Source organism: Triticum dicoccoides, chromosome 4B, assembly GCF_002162155.2.
Source record: "Triticum dicoccoides isolate Atlit2015 ecotype Zavitan chromosome 4B, WEW_v2.0, whole genome shotgun sequence".
Taxonomy (NCBI): Eukaryota; Viridiplantae; Streptophyta; class Magnoliopsida; order Poales; family Poaceae; genus Triticum; species Triticum dicoccoides.
This window is the reverse complement of record NC_041387.1, coordinates 76575999-76581663: the sequence shown is the minus strand read 5'-3', so window position 1 is coordinate 76581663 and position 5665 is coordinate 76575999. Positions and strand designations below refer to the sequence as shown.

The 5665-nt window shown below is 44.2% G+C and overlaps 1 long non-coding RNA gene across 2 annotated transcripts; it reads right to left on the bottom strand.

Annotated features, from left to right (window-relative positions):
• Positions 1-296: 296 nt before the first annotated feature.
• Positions 297-5108, bottom strand: LOC119295119. Of its 2 annotated transcripts, none has more exons than XR_005143765.1 (2): positions 4425-5108; positions 297-865 (listed from the first exon to the last, which is right to left on the bottom strand). It is a non-coding gene; the product is annotated as an uncharacterized LOC119295119 (long non-coding RNA). The 2 variants fall into 2 exon arrangements; XR_005143764.1 differs by having other exon boundaries at positions 297-818; positions 4425-5098.
• Positions 5109-5665: the final 557 nt, after the last annotated feature.

Below are 5665 nucleotides of genomic sequence, written 5' to 3'. Positions count from 1 at the left end.
GAAGGCAGAGTTCACAGAGGAAGTACACACAAGCCTCTGATTTTATGTGTTTTGCAACTGCGTTTTTGGAATAAGTTCTAGCTGTTATAGCATCAATGTGAATTTGATTGTTAAAGAACCACAAGTGTCATATCACAAAGTGATGATGCAGCCACATACCTCCACGAGCACTAACGGTTGACAATTCCTGAATTTGTTAACAGTCGCTACAATATCGGACGTTGAAAGTTTTGCCGCAACATAAAAAGGACAATTATGCGTCAAGTTCACAAATTCATGACTAAACATGACAAATATAACAACAGGACATCAAAGCTTGCTTGCAGGCGAACAACAGCAGCCAACCACCAATACAAATATTTCCCAGGCGAGAAAACAAGGATACACTACTATCTGTCATAGTTCACATTCTAAACCATGATCCGAGTTGCTTCTGCAAGGAAAGCATGGTTCTGGTAACCTTTAAAAATCAACTCCCTTTCACCCTAAACAATTGCATGGCATCATATGTCAATCCCCACACACATCGGCACATCGACCTAACCAAATTTTAGCAAATTGTACCGAGTCTGTCAGGCAGTCAAAAACTGTTCCTACTCTCCTTGCCCAAACCAGGAAGTGGCAAAGTTCTCCCCTAAAGCTGCGGTGCCAAGCGAGGAGTAGCGGCGTGGACCTGGGCCGTCTAGATCGGGTCAATGCCATCATAGAGGAGTTCTCGGCCAGCAAGAAGCCGTGCTCACATCTGAGCCCACAAGGTCGTCCACCAAACACAGTGGTACAACTTGCTATTGCTGTGCCTATGCCTGTTTGATCTTCTTCTGGAAAAGCACATTGGCCTAGCTTTATTTTCACTCATAGTTAAATTCTGAAGAGAAAATGAAGCATGAGGTATAGCGTACATGTGCATACTTTGGTCAGTCAAATTCAAAAACTTGACAGTTCTGTTTTGAGCAATTGAATGAATAAGTCAAACGGAACATATATTACATCTCAATAAACATGTATCATATTAACTGGCAAAACTATGCAAGTTTTTAAAAAGAATAAGCACTAAAAGTCTGTACCAACGCAGAAAAGGTATTCCGCCCTTGCTGGCACTGCAATGTACGATCACACCAGCAATCCTGACAGATACTTAAGCAACTTGGACTACCAGCATATATGGTTTCTGCCTTCCTCTTGCAATAAACCCAGAAACGCAACCAGTGACATAAAGTAAAGAACAACAACAGATTTTAATCAGTTGGCATTTTATAGCTATTGCTAAAACACATGCTGGTTTCTTGCTTTCATACAAGTCCATCAGAAAGCAGCAAACCCAACAGGGACTAACTCCCGGTTTTCTAACCATCGACCAAGCATAAGATGATAAAATTGCAGTATTTCGCTGACGGGCAACAAAAGGAAGATGATTCTACGTGCTTTCATCAACCACACAACTAGCATTTATTTTTACCTTCCAAGTCCCAACCATGATGCACAAGGAACATGGTTGGTTTTAGTTGGCATTTTAACCTTCCATAAATCCCTACGAGGAAAAGCCTACTGCTATAATTCCAAATCTGCTATGGAGATTTAACAGAAAACGAACCCTTAGTAGATGCGAGAAATCAATCCATGACACCCAGTAAGGTTTAGCTGATAAGACTACTCCAGCGAACAACCTTTGCACACATCCAGAGTCTTTCTAAAATCAAAGTTCTTCTGAAAGAGAAGAACCTTGGAAATTTGTTGGTCAAGGCTTTATAACCTAGCCACGATCTTAGAATTTAGTATGCTCAGCAAGACTAACTTGCCTCTTGCAACAAGAACAAAATAATACCCATGGATTTTTATGCTTGAGCTTTCTTTGTTCAGCATACATCTTAGTTTCCTGCTCTATAAGCAATTGATATCAGTAAATATCCACAAAGAACAAAGCAGCATCAGTAAGGAAACAGATACCATACCCTATCATCGATAAATACAATATCAACATGACCAAGCTTGTTTTTTCTGTTATAGTAACAATCCATATGCACAAAACATGCACACAGGCCGTGACACGTTTTTATTTGGATTAGCATCTGGAAAAACAAAATAATATCATGAACAAACAAAATGCAAGAACAATATTAACTAGCCTATACAGCCATACTGGTCTTGGGTAATACGCATAGAACTATATTAATATACAGACAGAAGCAGTGCTACACAACAGAAAGGACCTTGTGGATGTGGTACGGAACATTATGGGTGCTATCATCAAGTTTCCATCATCATCCTGAGTACCAGTTCTCGGTGTTACTCTCTAATCGCAACATCAAGCTGGCATGCGTGGAAACATGCCTCTTTAGATACACCCCCAAGAGATGTTACAGTGATCCTAACATGCAAACGATTTCACCAAAGTTAGGCCCAATACAGTGGACTGGACAACTTTTTTATGCAGTCATGCCAGCCTAGTTATGATCAGTCTAGTCCAATTACATAAGCAAATGTGTTGATCGATATTTCGAAGGGTATGACTCACCGAAATCATCAAACTTGCCACTCATTGTTGAAACAGAGTCATGCCTTAGATGTCAATTGACTCCTTCGGCATCATGTCCAACACACACAAATTTGTATCATCAAAAGATACATTGCGCCCAGTAATAAATATACTATCGAGTAAGTCTCCTCTAGCCATAACTTAATCACTTTCACAAATCCATCTGGTTGTGAAGTCACAGTTAAAAAACCAATGAGCCTTGAAAAATATCTGGTAACTAAATACAAAATTATGCAGGTTCTTTGTTGGTTTAAAAGTGGGAGTATATCCATCTAGGTAAAGCGACATCCAAATTTCCAAGCATTATAGAGTTGCATTGTGAAATGCAAAGGTAAACAATTGCCATGACACTTCATGTGGAACTATAGGTCAGCAATGCAAATACTCCTGGATTTCATATAATTTTCTGATTACTTTCTTTCGCCGTCAGTACCAATGCCTCAGTTACAAGTCTTGTCATGCCTTTGGCGATGCCAACCGATATTTCATGACCTCAGTTTTGTTGCACCATTCAACCAATTTGTAGATACAACAATCATTGTTGCATCGCCTACAAAATAGGCGTGCTTGCAGTTTCATTCTGCGAAGATCTCGAATGGTGCTTTTAACAGACACTATTTTTGCATGCAAGGGCATATCTTGTCCCAAACACTAAATGGACCATGCATTATTAATTATCCGACCAGTGAATACCCTAGTGGATTAGTACCTACAACGAGTATTTTAACACTCATAAATGAGAAAAAAAAATCAATACACAGAGCTGCTTTTTGTCTGTTCATTAACCAGCTTAGTGTTAAGAATTAGTTTTAGTGTTCTGTTCGGTGATCTATGGCATCACAGAGATAAGGAACATTATCTTTCCAAATGACAAATAACAATCCTGCAAATAAGCAATTTACTCAAAATGAAACTTATGGTGACAGGGCCAAAAACTACCCCGTGCTTAATATCACCAAATTAGCTCGTCATGTCTCATTTGTACACTTAACAACATCAGGTTGATCCGATGGAAGTTGGCCTGGTCCACACAAGTGACACAAAAAATTATGTCCACTTGATGTTGCAAGCAAAGGCGCTAAAAGTGTCGGATTCACCAGGAACTCAGCAGATGGTCATTGCATCCTGGTAGTACTGGACATAGTGCCTTCTACCACTGGTATAGGTTTCTGGCAATGCAGTCTTTCTGCCTATCTCACTACCTTCTGTATTTCTGGCCTAGAGCATCGCTTAAATTTTGGAAAATGATCAGACTTTAACCATCTTATTACTTTCTGACAATAACCAGAGTCAAGTATCTTCTAGACAAGCAGAACAATCAGCCTAGAGTTGTGAAGTAGCTCTACCACAGCATGTATATGGATTACATTGATCATATCTATATTGCAGCAACTTGAATAGTAATCTAGCATTACCAAGATTTATGAGTTCTTTCTAGCAGTAAATGAGCATCAATATGTTCAATACCCAGCAGGAGATCACACTCCCCAAGGAAATAACGATTAATACTGAAGCACATAAGGGCACGGTGCATCTTAGACTGGCAACTACATAATCAAGAGCATGATTCGAGTAAGAAATCAACAACGGTTAACAAAGCCAAACCACCAAATGCAGGAAAATTGTGCCAGCAATGACCATAATCCTTAGGAGCCAAAATACTAATGGGTAAGCGCTGGTCAGAACAAACCTGTCGTCGATCTCAAGCAATTTATCTATCTAGCATATCCAGAAGTTTTTTTTTAATAATATGTCGATCCAAAGCGGCAACTAAATCACTTTCACAAGTTAAAGCATGTATTCTCCATTTCTAAAATGCAAGCAAGTGGATCTTCTGGGGTATCATTCTAACCATCACAAGAGCTTGAGCAATTGGCACACAGAAAGTTACCTGCTATGAAACTTACATACTTGCGGGTCACGACAGACAGAGAACGGACAGTTGAAGGGGAAGCCAATGAACTCACTCACTCATCCAAGTACCTCGACCTTGGGAGAGGAGCACACGGAAGCAGCAAAGCACGCGCGCTCAATAGGCAACTAGCATATGACCAGGTCACCTAAGACAAATAGTAGTAGGTTTAGGTTATTAGTACTACACAAGGCCTGAACCAGGCAGAGCTAACAACAGAAAAGGGTAAGAACCACCGCTGCCGAGAGCGGCGAAAACCGGCTGGAACTGAACGGGCCATGTGGGGCGGTGAAGACCCGGCGCGACGGTGGCCCGCGTGCGGCGGCGTGACCGGTGAGGCGGGGGGCAGGGTCAGGTACCACGCCGCGCTGCGAACGGTTAGGCCGTCTCCACGACGGGGCCGCACCCTCGGAGGCTCGGACCCCGGCGAGCCGCCGCCGCCGCCGCGAGCGTGACCCACTTGAGGTTAGGGTTTGGGATTGGGACCGGATTGGGATTGGGACTGGGACGGGTGGTGGTGGGCCATCGACCATCGTCCGAATCCTAAGTACTCGTCCAGTCGTCCTAGCCAGCTAGACTTGGAACTTGGAAGACGAGTTTGAATAGTGGAGCCCACCCGTCAGCCCCTCTGAGTAAGCTCCCCACCTGCTCGGCTAGTCGCCCCGCCCCGCCCCGCCGCGCGTGCTCCCTTCGCCGTGGAGGAAGAAGGAAGCCGCAAGAAAGAAAGAAAAATAGCGAGGCCCACCTGTCAGCGTAGGTCGTCGTTTCGGTGATCGCCGCGCCGAGGCCGAGGCGCATATAAACCGGAGCACCGGCATTTGGCACGCTGGCTCGGCTCCGTCTTCCTCACCCCGCAACACGCAGGCAAGCAGGGTTTAGCTTAATCCCCTCCATTTCTCTTCTCTTCCTTCAACCCCGTGCTCTCGCCTAACCTTCTGCTGGCTTCTCGAATGTTCTAGAAGGAGGAGCGCTCGCTGCGGAGATCAGTCGAGCCGAGCCCAGCCCGAGCTTCACCGGCACCGCCCCTCTACCCTTCGCTGAGGCCGACGATCGAGCCCGAAGGTATCGCGCGCCTGACCCGCCTTCGTTCCCTTCTCCCTTTTCGACCTCATCCTCTCACCTTCTTCGGGCTTCTGGAATGTTCTAGAACCAAAGCAAGGAGCGCTTGCTGCGGACGAGTCGAGCCGAGCCCGCCTCTCCTCTCCCCTTCGCTGAGGGCG